This window comes from Myxine glutinosa, chromosome 2, assembly GCF_964187855.1.
Source record: "Myxine glutinosa chromosome 2, kmMyxGlut1.1, whole genome shotgun sequence".
Lineage (NCBI taxonomy): Eukaryota > Metazoa > Chordata > Myxini > Myxiniformes > Myxinidae > Myxine > Myxine glutinosa.
This window is the reverse complement of record NC_136262.1, coordinates 113,781,747-113,798,643: the sequence shown is the minus strand read 5'-3', so window position 1 is coordinate 113,798,643 and position 16,897 is coordinate 113,781,747. Positions and strand designations below refer to the sequence as shown.

General features: G+C 40.2%; 1 protein-coding gene across 3 annotated transcripts in view; it reads right to left on the bottom strand.

The window, feature by feature from the left end:
• Positions 1-16,897, bottom strand: part of LOC137413313 (tumor protein 63-like) — a 109,937-nt gene that overhangs the window by 61,163 nt on the left and 31,877 nt on the right. The gene's annotated exons all lie outside the window — the stretch shown is intronic.

Genomic DNA, 16,897 nt, shown 5'->3' with positions numbered 1-16,897 from the left:
ATTGTTTCTTATTGAGCGTCGAGGGAGTTGAAAATATGACTGACTAAGATAAATACAATTACAAGAAGAATGTCTCCCTCTTGTATAGTAGCTGTCCATTACTGTTTGGTTTCTCTCATTAACACAATCATCAAAGATGACGAGGTTCTTTTTTGATTTATCTAAATCTTGAGGTGAAGGTATATCATCCGTATTATCACTGAGAATACAAGTTATGGGTTTTGGTTTCGATTTTGATTTCTGTGTATCACAAAATAATTGTATTATTTCTTCAATATTATAATAATTTAGTTTGTTTTGAAGTTTAAATAAACCGATAATGTCTTCCTTTTTAAGACCTGCATTAAACCCCTGTGAGAGTAGTTGATACTCGGGTTGAAAACTAGACTTTGTAAAAATTATTAAATTATCATAATCGAAAAAATTAGGACCAAGGAGCATCTTTAAAAGTAAACAGGTTTTTCCACATCCGCTTGAACCAACTATTAGACATCTCAATGAATTTGGAATGTTTTTATGGTTATTAAATTTTATCTTATTTTCCCAAACGGGTAAAAAATCATTCATTTATATATTTGGAAAACAAGTCATCTAACTTTTTTTGAGCTATTTTAGAAACTATATTTTATCCTGAGTTCGGGTTTAATTTCAAAATAATTCATTATTTTATTTATATAGTATCTTGTATTAACATTTCCATTAAAATTATTTTGAATAATAAATATCATTAAACCCTTATACATTTCCTCAATACAAATAGTCTCTTCCCTTGAAAGAAATGGTGTATTATCATCACAATACTTAACATTCATCTCTCTTATTAATCTTGTAAAGTAATTCATTTTTGGTTCTAATTTAAAAGAGTTATATATATATATATTTTTTTTATTATCATTAATTAAAATTAAATCACAGAAAATACATTGTTTATATGAACCCTCATTATTAAGCCCTATTCTATCACAAGCCGGACAATTCTCTAATTATCATATGGAGAGTCTGGAAATTCTAAATATCCTTCAGAACTTATCATATTTATATGGTAAATTTTTACTTAAACTAAACACAAGTTTATTCATTAATAAATACAATGTTTCAAAGCACAAAAGACAAATTTCAATCAATCTCTACTTCGGTGAAAGATATAGAAAAATATGTCAAAGATGTTAAATTGAACAAAGATAAATATGGAAATTTTTGGGTAAACCCAGTTATGGAAAATAACATGAGCCCCTCTATTTCATTTAAAGGAAGAGCTCTAACTATACCTGGAAAGACATCCATTAAAGTAAATCTAACAAAAGTTTCTCCTCCACTCCTGGCAATTTATTCAAAGCTTGAAAAAGTGATCGATCGCGATACTTTGAAAAAGAATGATAAGACCATCAACAATACTCGTGGAGAAATTTGTATTTACTTTAATAATCCAAAGGGTGTAGATCTTAGTAAAATGAATGATGTTAATATTTCTGGTGAAATGTCATTTCGTTCTATGATAGTTAGAGATTATTTAAAGATAACTTTTGATATTAAAAATGTAGAGATTGAATCTGTTAATGAAAGAAAGTATATAGATATTGATGGGAATATTTTTCCTGCTAATTAAATATGAGTCATTACAGCAGTGAAGATTTTACTATTTTATTGAACTCGGACGATAGTGATGATAGTATTTCATTGAACTCGGACGTTGGTGATGATAGTATTTCATTGAACTCAGATGATAGTTATGATGCTAATAGTTTGTGCTCAAATGATAGTTATGAGAGTAGCTTTATTGATGACTCTGAGTATGATTCTGAGTATTCATGTGATAGTTATGACTCAGATGATTCTGAGTGAAAAAGTGTTTTAGTTTAAGTATAGTTTCATATATAAAAAGCCTGTAAAAAGGCACTTTCTTCTATAAGTGTTTTACTTTAAGTACAGTTTCATCTTTTAAAAAGCCTCTAAAAACGTGTTTTACTTTAAGTATAATTTTGCTATATAAATATGATCAAAGCAACGTATTGCAACGTTTGTGAACAAGAATATAAACAATACAAAAGACACCTTAAAACTAACAAACACACATTTAATCTACTTCACCTACTATCTCCTATTCAGAAGGAAACAAAACACTGTTCTGCCTGTAATAAAAATATCCTCAAGAAAGGCTTCGAAATACATCTTAAAACAAATCAACATTTATCAAATTTTATCACAACTAAAAACTCTGATGGTGCATTCAAAGGACATATTAAAATAAGAGTCTTTAACTTCAAACCTCCTGAACCAGAGTCTATAGTTGATGCTGTAGAAATAGTTAAACCTGCTGTTCAAACGTTGATTGAAAAAACACTAAAAGAAATGAAACCACTTAAATTTTATATGGGAGTAAAATTAGAAATGACAAAGGACGAAGGAGTTATAGATACACCACACATGAGAACTGAGCCACACTTTATATCTTCATATCAAGATTTTAAAACATCAGGAGTCTATGATGAACTTATTAAACAAGAGCAAGATGTGGATAATTCAATCGTAGGAAGTGGATTCAATATAGGAAAAATTATTTACATAGACATTCATATTCTTAAATCAGATCCTCTAAAAGCTTCTTCTTACATTGATTTACCCAGTGTTATCAAAAATAGAAAAGCAGTTATCAATATCAAAAATAAAGACAATAAATGTTTTCTCTGGTCTATTCTAGCACACTTACATCCTCCACATTTTCATGATGAAAGAGTATCTCATTATAAAAAATATGAGAATACATTAAATACGAAAGATCTAAAGTTTCCGATGACTTTAAATGATATTCCTAAATTTGAAAAGTTGAATAATTTATCAGTTAATGTTTATGGTCTAACAGAAACAAACAACATTCAGGTTTTAAAGCTTTCTGACAATTGTAAACAAACTCATATTAATCTTCTATATTTTAATTCAGACGAAAATTCACATTATACATACATCAAAGATATTACAAAATTAATAAAACCACAAGTATGTAAAAGAACAAATAAAATATATATTTGTATGCGTTGTCTTAACTTCTTCCATACACAAGAAAGATTAGATAAACATTAGAATTATTGTGGTGAACATAAATCAACGGTAATCAACATGCCTAAAAAAGGCTCAAAGATCACATTCAAAGATGAAAAGAAAACAATAAAACATCCATTTGTTATATATGCTGATTTTGAAAGTATTTTAGAAAAAATTGATACTGCTTCTCCAGATCCAAAAGAATCATACACAAATAAATATCAAAAACATACTCCTTGTGGTTTTTGTTATTTTATCAAATCATCCGTTGGTGATGAATATAACAAGTTAGAGGTGTATAGAGGCTCAAATACCCCAGAGGAGTTTGTGAAACGACTAGAAAAAGACTGTGTCCGATTAACCAAGATAATGAGAGAAACCAATAAACCAATGTCCTTAACAAGTAAAGAAAAAAGCGAATTTAGACAGCCAAAGGTTGCCTGTCATATTTGTGAGAAGAAAATTGGTAAAGGTCTAAAGGTTAGAGACCATTGTCATCTCACTGGTAAATATAGAGGTCCGGCTCATCAAAGTTGTAATATTAATTATCAACTCCCCTCTTTCATTCCTGTTTTTCTTCATAACAACGCTCATTATGATACACATCTATTTATCAAGGAACTCTCAAAGACTTCTGGAAGTATCTCAGCAATTCCAAACACGGATCAGAAATACATTTCATTCACAAAAACAATTCACACATCTCCTATTACTCATATCAGATTTATTGATACATTTAAATTCATGGCAAGTCCATTGGCTAACTTGGTTCAAAATCTTAAAGAGTTTCCATGTCTTTCAGAGTATTTTTCAGATAAAGATTTACTAACACAAAAGGGAATTTACCCCTATGACTATATGGACTCTTTTGAGAGATTCAATGAAACACAACTTCCTTTAAAAGAAAATTTCTATACCAAATTAAATAATAGTCATATATCTGATAAAGATTATGTACACGCACAAAATGTTTGGAAAAAATATAACATTAAGAATCTTGGTGAGTATCACGATTTGTACCTCAAAACTGATGTGCTTTTGTTGGCTGATGTGTTTGAGGCTTTCAGAACAATCTGTCATTCTGGATATGGATTGGATCCTGCTCACTATTACACTGCTCCTGGATTGGCTTGGAGCGCGATGTTGAAAATGACAAAACAAGATTTGGATTTAATAACCGATGTTGATATGCTTTTGATGATTGAAAAGGCAAAGAGAGGAGGAATTTCACAAGTCTGTTCAAAGAGATATGCTAAAGCAAATAACAAGTACATTCCAAATTATGATCCATCGGTAGAGAGCTCCTACTTGATGTATTATGATGCGAACAACCTGTATGGCTGGGCAATGTCTCAGGCTCTTCCTTATGGAAAACTTAGATGGGTAAAGGAAAAAGATTACAAAAAGGTTTTACAAGATGTATGTATCTCTACACAAAAAGAATTGGATGATTCAAAGGTTGGTTATTATTTTGAGGTCGATTTGAAATATCCAGAGGAACTTCATAACCTACACAAAGATCTCCCATTTGCTTGTGAAAAGGAAAGTCCAAAGAAGGAGTGGTTAAGTGATTATCAACAATCATTTAATATCGGTGAATCAACAGAAAAATTACTTACTACATTATATAACAAGAAAAATTATGTTCTACACCAAAGAAATTTGTGACAATATTTATCAAAAGGTCTAAGAGTAGAGAAGATCCATAGGGTTCTAAAGTTCAATCAAAGTCATTGGTTAAAGGGGTACATTGATTTTAATACCCAAAAAGAACAGAGTCAAAAACAGATTTTGAGAAAGACTTTTATAAATTGATGAATAATGCGGTCTTTGGTAAGACCATGGAAAATGTGAGGAAAAGACAAAATATCAGACTATCAACATCTTGGAAACAAGCATCAAAATTAATTAATAGACCGAGTTTTACTAGAGCTGAGGTCTTTACTGAGAACTTTTGTGCGATCCATTTGATTAAAGAGAGTATTGAAATGGACAAACCTATTTATATTGGAACATGAATTCTTGATTTATCAAAGTCATTAATGTATGATTACTTTTATAATAACTTGAGGAATAAATATCAAAATGATGTTAATCTACTTTATATGGATACAGATAGTTTTATTTTGCAAATTAATACTGATGATGTTTATTCAGACATGAAAAAGGACATTAATATCTATGACACTAGTAATTACAGTCCAGAGAGTGAGTTGTTCTCTTCTAAAAATAAAAAGGTGATTGGAAAGTTTAAGGATGAATTAGGAGGAAATGTCATGAGTGAATTTGTGGGATTGAGGTCTAAGGCTTATGCTTATGAATACATTGTGAATAACGTTGAAAAGACTGATAAGAAGTTAAAAGGTGTAAAGAAAAATGTTATTAAAGAAACAATAAACTTTAAGGATTATTATAACTGTTTAACAACAAAGAAAGAAGAGTTTAGAAAGATTAATGGAATAAGAAGTTATAAACATAAATTATATTCAGAAGAGGTGAATAAGAAAGCATTGGGGGCTTTTGATGATAAGAGGTTTATTTTAGAAAATGGAATTGATAGTCTCCCTTATGGTTATATAAGTATATAAGTGATAAGTTTAAAAGGGGGGGGGGGGGGGGGTTAGGGATTTTAACGGGCTACCGCCGCCTTTTTACTATTATATAAATGATAGAACCAAGTACCAACCAGACTAAAGAGTGGAGGTGTAATCAACCTTGGTATATAAATGGTAAACATAACGAATGTGAAAAATATCAAATAGGTATAATTGAAAAGACAACTGGTAAAAAAGTTCACAAAACAAATAAGAGAATTAATTTAAATACTGGTGAGTTGGGTAAAAAAGATGGAAATATTTTTGAGTGGATGGAAAACTTTGATGGTTGTCAGGAAAATATATACTTTAATTTAAAAATGGTGTGTGGGAGAGGAGGAGGTCAAACAAGAACATTGAGGGAGGTTTACCATTTTATTGGAGCTCAGTTAAAATATCTTGATAAAGAACCAAACTCAAACATATACTTTGTTAATGTATTAGATGGTGAAGAGAGTTGTAGGAGAATTAAATTATTTCCTACGCATAAACAAATATTTGTAGGATCGTTGTTTGAGTGGTCTACTAAACAACAACAATGATCATCGATATTAAGAGTAAAAGGCTAAAAGGTCCACAAGGCCAAGGGGGTGTTAAGGGGAAATGAAGAAAAGTGATGGTGAGAGGGAGCAAATATTCGTAGGATCATTGTTTGAGTGGTCTAATGAACAACATTAAGGATAGGAGTTGGTTATCCTTCGCTCTAGCTATTATGTCAAAAGGCCAAAAGGTTCGTAAAGATCAGGGTGGCAGAAATAGAGGTGTTAATGGGCAATGAGGTTAAGAGGAAAATTTACATGTAAGTCAATGGGAAAATGAGAGTGTCCCAGAAGCAACATATATACACTACTGATAACTGTGACAAAATTTGAATATACAACACATGGAATTTTCCACACCCTTGAATATACTCAAATTGCCAAAAAGCCACCCTTATGGGTGGCACAGTCCTACTACCCTGAACACATGGAGTGCCCTCCTCCCCCCCCCCCCCCCCCCCCAGGCTATAGCTGGGAAAAGTTGTGTACATTTCTTTTGGAAATGTCTAAAAAATATGGATTCTGTTTATGCATACACGTACCAAATAATATACTTATTCCTTTTGAGATGAAAATAAATTGTTTGTCAGATTTTTCAGTCCTCCCCCCCCCCCCCCCTCCCCAATATAAAATAGTCTGTCCCTTGCCATAACCTCTCAAGCTTTGTACAAACCTTTGTCTGTAATGATCACTGAATACTGTGGACTGGAGTCACAGGTGGCAGTGGTGTAGACACATTACACTCTTATCTCCAATCTGAAACACACACTTGGTTCATTAGCTGGTGAGTCGGAGGATGACGATGAATAGCCACTCATTGTATAAGACAACAAATGCCTAATGGGCTGGTAAACCTGGCTTACTGGATTACCTGATTACTTTGTGCTTATTTAAGTAATTTTGATGATTTCCTGGGTGCCTTAAACCTAGGTATACACACTGAAAAAATCTCTCTAGGTTGACTACTATTCGACAGAGCCATTTTAGTGGATCAGGATGTCACCTTGGGATGCCATCTTGGACTTGTCAATAAATAATTAACTGATGGTAATTTTATTGATTCAATTGGATTCCTTGGGCCCTAAAACCTAGGGTTAGACACCAAAACCACCTTTCTAGGTTGAATAATAATTGAGATATGGCCATTTTAAGCTCCCGTCGGCCATCTTGGACGCCATCTTGAAAATGACCCCTTTCCGAAAGTCAGATGTTACTAGATTTTTAGTATGTTATTTAGCATGCCCAATGGTACCAGAATCCATTGAAAAACCTTTTGTATCAATTTTCTGGGGTTCAACCATATATTGACCCCTCTAGACCCACTTTCTCGGTTGAGGACAAATGTGTTTCTCCACATTTTTCACGAGATTGCTTGCAAGTAAGTAACGGTCCGCTGGTCCAACCCGGTTGGCCAAGTTCGAATCCGGTGAGTCGCTGAGCGAACACGTCAGTCTCCCACCGCCAGAGCCTCATGCCCAAAGGCCACGTTACCGTGTGGGTTTAAGTACTTGTGCCGGGCGAGTGCTGTGCCGGCGGCGATCATGGTACAGATTCTATCTTTGGCCGAGCAACCAAAACCCACGTGATGCCTGGAAATGTAATGGTATAAGGACCGCGACCAATCACTATCTCAAACAGATTCTATTTGAGACACCAGAGAAACCATCAGAGCAAGCAGGATGAGCGGGAGACCAAGACAGGTTTATCTATATGTCTTGAATAAATAAATGGCACAAAAACAAGATTTGTCCATGCAATGATTCCCCTTACACTTATGCGACACTCACACCCACTGATCGGATTAACTATATTAAGTCAACTTAAGGAAACAGCTATGGGCCCGTCTTCTCTTGACAGAGATACAATTAGGGGAAGACAAGATGCCCGACCTGAACTAATAGGTCGGGTCCTGCGAAACCCGCTGCGGTGCTTTAGAGGGTTGCACGAGCTAGAAGGCCCGCGTCTCCTGTAGGGCATGGAGGTTCCCCCACGACCCCAGTGGATGGTACCCCAAGGTGCTCTGCTCTTTATTGTTGATACTCATTTGTCTGGTACCAACCACCAACGGCCACAAGGTTCATGCCAACGATCCCCCCAATTCACTGAGATGTTCAGGTCCGTCTGGAACAGCATGGCATGCCCAGAATGCCCCAACCAGGTCAGTCCGGAGCGGCACGGCACACCCAGCACTCCAGAACATCAATCAGACCTGGGTTTAGCGCAGCAGGTAGTCTCCGCAGAGACAACGATGACGAGCCAGCCACTGATGATGAAACACCCAGGAGCCACGAATCCACAAGTGAGCCCGCTCTTCTATGACCTGGCTTGCGACACATCGCCCCGCCGGCAATCACTTCTGATGGGTGTAAAGAGTCTTAGGTGTCTAAAGAGTCTTAGGGGTATTCAGGGTCTTAAAAGGTCTGAGGATTTGAAAGGGTCTTCGGTGTCTTAAGGGTGATAATGGTCTTAAAGGGTCTTCGGGTTAAAATGGGATAAATGTAATTACTCACGCTAGGGAGTAATGCATTCAATCGTGTCCGTCCGTGTGTGTGTGTGTGTGTGTGTGTGTGTGTGTGTGTGTGTGTGTGTGTGTGTATGTGCATATGTGTGTTCGTATGTTCGTGTGTTCGTGTGTTTGTGAACAAGATATCTGGAAAAGTTTTGAACGATTTGGATGAAAGTTGGTGGGATGATTGCCCTTGGGATGAGGAAGAATTGATTAGTTTTGGTGAAGCTCAGGATATTATTCCGGATCCAGGAATTTTTTGAAGGATTTTTTTACCATTGGAAGATTGGGCTCAGCAGCGGCCACCCACGGCCGAAGTATACGCTCTACTGAGTGGCGTTCTAGTTAATACATGTAGTCGTGTTCTGTGTGGAAAAACAGACAGATAGACAGACAGACAGACAGACAGACAAACTAACAAACAAGAAAGACTTCGTGCAGAGAACGATACTTGTGAAATCCCTAAAACAAATTGGACCTTAAAATAGTTTGTGATTGAATTCAGTGAGCTGATATGCAAATCCTGCTCAGATTATCAAATCAATCAGATCAAAATTGACAATTTTAGAAAGTTGCCCTATGTTGACCTCAAAAATAATTGGTAACCCTTGATTAAGGTCCAGATCCAGCCACTGATAGATCCAGCCACTGATAGATCCAGCCACTGATGGATCCAGCCACTGATAGATCCAGCCACTGATAGATCCAGCCACTGATAGATCCAGCTACCTTAACCAAAATCTAATCTGCTTGTTCTTGTCACCTACCCAACTCATCCACCAAGTTTTGTCATGACCCATCCTCAACTTCATGAAATATCATGCTATCATTTTTGAATCCATCTCTCAAGGGTGATGAATCACTTAATTAAAAAAATTTCTTGGATTTACCAAAATCGAATCAATACGCACCAAACCTGTCCACCAAATTTCATCTGAATCTGTGCATAACTTTTTGAGACATCCTACCCACAGACAAACAGACAGGGGTGAAAACATAACCTCTGCCCACCCACCTTAGGTGGCGGAGGTAATTAGTGAAACAGTACTCAGACGACATTCACATGGAATTTGGCCAAGATAAGTGTGCCAAGTGCACATTCATACAAGGTAGACCAAAAAAATGGACAACATAAATTCGACCCAAAAATACAGGAGCTAGACAATGAAGCATCTCACAAATACCTTGGAGTAGAAGAGAACTACCAAATACATCATAAACAAATGCGCAAACAATTACCAAAGAATACCTGCATAGAACGAGGCTGATTCTGAAAACATACCTTTCTCCAAGGAACAAAATCAAAGCCATAAACTAACTCGCAATACCAATATTCCAGTGCAGCTGCGGAATAATATATTGGCCACAATCACAAATCAATAAACTGGATATCAAAACAAGGAAACTCCTCACCATCCACAAAATGCTCGACAAAAATCAATGCATCCCGAGAATGTATCTGCCGAGATGAGAAGGAGGTGGCGGCCTGATGGAGCTCAACCAAGTGCACAGAATGACAACTAGGATTGGCTGAATATGGGAAAAGTGCAACAGACTACCAAATCCAATTTGTACACAAATACGAAAGCAACAAATCAGAAACGATGTCTCCACCCCACCCCTTGCAAAAGCAGGTGTGAATAGAAAATGTTGCAAACAAAGACAAAATAAAAATCTAAAACAAAATATCAACAGCTATATACTGACAACCAGGAGAAGATAAAAGAGCAGGTAGATGTAAAAAGAGTTGGACCGATTGGGTGTAGACAAAGAAGGCTCTTTGGAATGGCTAAGAAGAGGTCGGCTCAACTGGGATGGAGAATGAAACATAATAAATGCACAAGACCAAGGACGAATGGCTTTAAGAAAATGGCGGGTCTGAGTCAATCAGACAAGTATAGGTTCTGTAATGTAGAAACAGAAAGTACGAGTCACCTCCGATCGGGATGTAAAACAAACTCATGTCAGAACAGCTGTACACCCAAAGGCACAACAAAGTATGACAAGTAATCCACTGGCACATTTGCAAAAACTTTTCAATATCTCAGTTCCAGAAAACTCGTGGAACATGAACCAAAAGCAATCACTGAAAACAAGGAAGTAATGCTCACATATGACCCAATGATCCCATCAAGCGTGAATATAGAAAACAAAGCATTGTGACCTGATAGAGTAGTGAGGTACAATAAAAGAAGGCATTGCTAATTGAGGTGTTAGTACCCAGTAATTTTAGCCTCAACAATGCAGAAATCAAGAAAATGAAGTGAAAAGATCCTGGAAGCTAAATTGTGCCAGAATTGTACCAGTGATTATTGAGCAATGGTAATGATAAAAAAACAACCTCACAGAGATCTTAAAAACAATCCCTGGGAATATTCCGACAAACAAAATACAGTTGGAAGCTATCCGAGGCTCGGTGACAATCCTCAAAAAGAGCCTTAGGAACAAAACTTTGAGAACAAGAAAACTTCACAAACTGCTCCATGAATCATGATCCCTTACTGAAATGGAGGTGGATACTTTGAGACCTGGGAGGACTCCGTTCCACCTTCTGAAACTCGCATTTGGAGATAACAACCAACGACACACACACTTCCACCAGGCTGTCATAAGCTAATTCACTCCCAATATAATGTTAAATATTTAAGGAGTTTGCTAGGATTGTGCTGTGAGAGCATATTGGCAGGTACCCATGGAAATTCCGTCTTCATTTTCTTAAAGTCCTCAATACCAAGTCTTCAAACCCCCTCCCTATCCAAGTCCTCAAATCCCCTCTACCAGCTCTGTCCCCTCTCTGCCATCCCCACCTCCCCCATACACACATATCCTCTCCTCCTTTCTTCTTCAAACCCTCAAACCGCAACCCCAAGTCCTCAAAACCCTCAACCCAAGGCCTCAGCCACCCTTTCCCAACTATATCCCTTTTCTGCCCCCTCCACTCCAACTCTGTCCTCCACTCATCCTTTGTTCTTCAAGTACTCAAATGCCCCCATTTCCAACCCATTTCTGCAGCTCCCCCTTTCTTCTTTAAGTCCTCAATCCCCCTCCTAACCCCAAATCCTCAACCCTCCCAAAGCCTCAACTCCCCTTTGCCAACTCTGTCCCTTCCCTCTCCCCTCCCCGCACTCCAACACTCTGTCCTCCACTCCCCCTTTCTTCTTAACGTTCTCAAGTCCCCCCCTCCAAACTTTGTGCCTGCCTCTTTCTTCTTCAAGTCATAACCCGCCCCCCCTACCAACCCCAGTCATCAAACCTTCCACCCCTCCCAACTCCAAATCCACATTCCTCCCCCACTCTCCCAATTCCAAGTCCACATAATATTGTCGTGTCAGCCCGCGATTAACACAGCTGGGTGATAAATAGCCGTAATGGTCCTTTACTCCGAGGCGCGTAGCCGAACCTGGCGGTTGGTCCGTCGTGTGTGGGTGAAGGAACCAAAGCGCTTACCTAGACGGAGCCACACAGGTTTATTCTCGGACCCAACACCATGCAAACAAAACACACCAAATGAAATGCCACAATAATTAATTCAATGAAATATAACAAGGCAAAATAAAGGTTGAGGTAAAACTAAATCCTAATTTGAGACGTCTCCACTCAGACACAAATACACAACAGGGGGATGATAAAAGAAAATAAATTATTTTGTTGAGTCGGCCGGTACTCAGCTCTGGTGAAAAATGTGTTGAGGGGCTTGTTGGTCGTCGCCGCTCGTGTAGCCACTTGCACGGGAAGCGCTCCAACAATGGCACCGAACCCCCAAGTCAAAAACGCCGAGGCGCCAAGCAAACAGTCAAACAGCCCTTCCTCGCTTCTACCGCCAAGTGAGACATGGCTCTCTGCTCCCCCGAAAAGCACCATAGTCCAACAACACCCCTTCCTCATGATCGAAAAGTTCACAAAGCTCTGAAAATTTCACCTCACAAGCACGCCCCGGTCAGCCGCAGCCGAGAGCCAGAGATAAAGGCGACCGCCCGAGACGAAAACCAGACCGAGAGGGTGAGAGTCTTCTTCTTCCTTCCCTCTCCTCCAAAGCGCACACTAGCCAGAAGCACCAGCACAAAAGCGACCAACAGGGACAAAAGCCGCGCGAGAGAAAGAGAGAGAGAGAGAGAGGTGGGGGGGGGGGGGGGATGAGCGATTCTTCTTCTTCTCCAGCTCGAACCTTCCCTGTCACATCATCTCGACCAATCGCCAAATTCGACTGATTCGCCACATTGTCGGGCTCGACCAATAATGAACTTCGGGGTGTGGCCTTTTTCCTTACTCAGTTGGTGGGCAGGATTTAATTGTTGAGTGAGAATGTTCGGCTTCTGTCAGCATGGTGTCAGTTATGGTTGGTTAATGGGCGGTTGTTGTTATAATGAGCGTGAGTTTTTATGGAAGGTTTTATGGCAATCACAAACGGGGGGAACTAATCTTAACCCCTACATAGTTAACATAGCTCCACCCCCCGTGTGAAGACATATAAACAACCTTAAGCTCCAGCTTCCCGACTTAATACATCGAGATGTCTCCTACTCATCCACGGTCCATGCTATACCTATACGATCCTATCTGTACTATGGTATTCCATCCTCTACCCCGACAAACATAACAATAGTCACTGACTGTTAAGACTGCTAAGGTTTCTCCGTGAAATAAATCAACGAAAAGGAAATTATTTGTTGGACAGAATTGACTGAATAATTTGTGGCTATATTACTTTTTACTTCTGGTAAGTGTGTGAACCAGCGACCCAGATTATACACCACCTGTGCAACTTCGTGCTTACGTTCACACAAGTCATTGTTACCATGTGAGCTCGTTATTTTGCATGCCTCACACGTGCATGAAAAGATTGTGGAAGCATTAGTAAGGAGTCCCAGGTTCCGTTCCTAATGGAAGGTGGAAATTTTTAGAGGTTGACATGACTGCCATTTGACAGCATAATAGTAAATTACTGTTGAGATTGATAAGGTTTCTCGGTGAAGGAAATCGATGGAAAGGTAATTATAACATTGACAGATTCGACTGAATAGTTTGTATTTATATATATTTTTTATACTTCCTGTAGATGTGTGAACCAACGACTGAGCATATACACCACGTGCACAACAAAAATGAATAAAACTAGAGTTTGCATGAAGAACAATAATTGTAATCCTCCTCATGCACTGTCTGGACCAAATAGCTCATAAATGAGGGACCATTCAGCATTGTACGTGCTGTGGTTACGACGTTTACCCTGATCAGACACAATCAGGCAACTTGCATTTATATATACTAGAGCGTGCCCGTACGTGGGTGCAAAAAAACATGCGTGCAAACAACAACAACAAAAAAAAACTTTGAAACCACGTGGCAGTAACGACCACAGAACCCCCCCCCCCCTCTATTTACATGAAATGGTTTGGTCCATTCGCAAAGCCAAAGCGAACGGCTTGCGAGTACGGTAGAACCCCCCCCTCTATTTACATGAAATGGTTTGGTCCATTCGCAAAGCCAAAGCGAACGGCGAACGGCTAAATCGCCATAGCTCGGTAACTACTTGTCCGATTAATATGAAACCTTGAAAAGGCACATCCTCGGGTCCCCAGCAATATACCTGGCAAGTTTCAAGTATATCGGACCGGTAGTTGTCGAGAAACAGCGGTCACAGACAAACACACACACATACATACACACACACATACACACACACATACACACACACATACACACAGAGATTACTGGAATTATAGATAGATACAAGTGTATGTGTGTATTTATTTATATATATATATATATATATATATATATATATATATATATATATATATATATATATATATGCTGTTTACTTGTGTCATGTTTTATATCAACTTGTTTGACTTTTTATTCCAATTGTGAGCTCCTCTGAAAGAGATTTTCATTTGTGAACAAGTAATTATTCGTTTTACAAATGCTGGAAATGGAGGAGTGCGTGATGGCTTATCTAACGATACAGATGACACTGTGCCTGGGTGGTAAATCGTCAGGAAGAGAAACAGGAATGCTTGGGTACCTTATGGTCACGGACATGGAAGTGGCAGATTTTGGGAGGTATTTGTCATGAAAGAGGCTGGGACATTATACATTTCTTTCCAGATATATGTTTCTGTTTGGAATAGCCTTGTGAGCAATTCCTTTCCAGCCGCTCATTCCTTGCAGGTACAAAACTTTGGTCCACAAACACCTCACCAATAGTATCTAATGGTTAATATGGTTGGCACCTGGAGTTACGTGGTCATCCTACGGAGCCTGACCAAGCTTCAAATGATGACTTTGCTTTCTTGTCAATCCAACGAAGCTTGCCGATGGATTTGATCAACTAGAAGATGATAAGTATGTTTATTGCCACGGGTAATGAGGTGTGTGTAAAGTTTCGAGCGTTAACTATTCATAAAATTTAAAAGATAAAATAAAAAGGCTTTTTCACTGATTTTGCCCTCAACGTCAGCTGCACCCTGTCCGCACAGTTGTAAATTTTCTCTTATCAACACTTGGTTGATAAATTCGATTGTTTACTTTGTCAATGCAGAGCCTTCATTGAGACAAGTATTCTGTTGCACGGCCGTCTGCTTGTCAATCCATCCGAGCACGTCCGTGTCAGTCCATCCGAGCTCGTCCTGCGTGTCAGTCCATCCGAGGTCGTCCTGCTTGTCAATCCATCCGAGCTCGTCCTGCGTGTCATTCCATCCGAGCTCGTCCTGCGTGTCATTCCATCCGAGCTCGTCCTGCTTGTCAGTCCATCCGAGCTCGTCCGTGTCAGTCCATCCGAGCTCGTCCTGCTTGTCAGTCCATCCGGGCTCGTCCTGCGTGTCAGTCCATCCGAGCTCGTCCTGCGTGTCAGTCCATCCGAGGTCGTCCTGCTTGTCAGTCCATCCGAGCTCGTCCTGCGTGTCAGTCCATCCGAGGTCGTCCTGCTTGTCAATCCATCCGAGCTCGTCCTGCGTGTCAGTCCATCCGAGCTCGTCCTGCGTGTCAGTCCATCCGAGCTCGTCCTGCGTGTCAGTCCATCCGAGGTCGTCCTGCTTGTCAATCCATCCGAGCTCGTCCTGCGTGTCAGTCCATCCGAGCTCGTCCTGCGTGTCAGTCCATCCGAGCTCGTCCTGCTTGTCAGTCCATCCGAGCTCGTCCGTGTCAGTCCATCCGAGCTCGTCCTGCGTGTCAGCCCATCCGGGCTCGTCCTGCGTGTCAGTCCATCCGAGCTCGTCCTGCTTGTCAGTCCATCCGAGCTCGTCCTGCTTGTCAGTCCATCCGAGCTCGTCCTGCGTGTCATTCCATCCGAGCTCGTCCTGCGTGTCATTCCATCCGAGCTCGTCCTGCTTGTCAGTCCATCCGAGGTCTTCCTGCTTGTCAGTCCATCCGAGCTCGTCCGTGTCAGTCCATCCGAGCTCGTCCTGCTTGTCAGTCCATCCGGGCTCGTCCTGCGTGTCAGTCCATCCGAGCTCGTCCTGCGTGTCAGCCCATCCGAGCTCGTCCTGCGTGTCATTCCATCCGAGCTCGTCCTGCTTGTCAGTCCATCCGAGGTCGTCCTGCTTGTCAGTCCATCCGAGCTCGTCCGTGTCAGTCCATCCGAGCTCGTCCTGCTTGTCAGTCCATCCGAGCTCGTCCTGCTTGTCAGTCCATCCGAGCTCGTCCTGCTTGTCAGTCCATCCGAGCTCGTCCTGCTTGTCAGTCCATCCGAGCTCGTCCTGCTTGTCAGTCCATCCGAGCTCGTCCGTGTCAGTCCATCCGAGCTCGTCCAGCTTGTCAGTCCATCTGAGCTCATCCATGTCAGTCCATCCAAGCTCGTCTTGCTTGTCAGTCCATCCGAGCTCGTCCTGCTTGTCAGTCCATCTGAGCTCGTCCTGTTTGTCAGTCCATCCGACCTCGTCCGTGTCCGTCCATCTGACCTCGTCCATGTCAGTCCATCCAAGCTCGTCCTGTTTGTCCTGTTTGTCAGTCCATCTGAGCTCGTCCTGCTTGTCAGTCCATCCGAGCTCGTCCGTGTCAGTAAATCCGAGCTCGTCCTGCTTGTCAGTCCATCCGAGCTCGTCCGTGTCAGTCCATTCAAGCTCGCTCTGTTTGTCAGTCCATCTGAGCTTGTCCTGCTTGTCAGTCCATCCGAGCTTGTCCGTGTCAGTCCATCCGAGCTAGTCCTGCTTGTCAGTCCATCTGAGCTCGTCCGGGTCAGCCCATCCGAGCTCGTCCTGCATGTCCGTCCATCCAAGCAC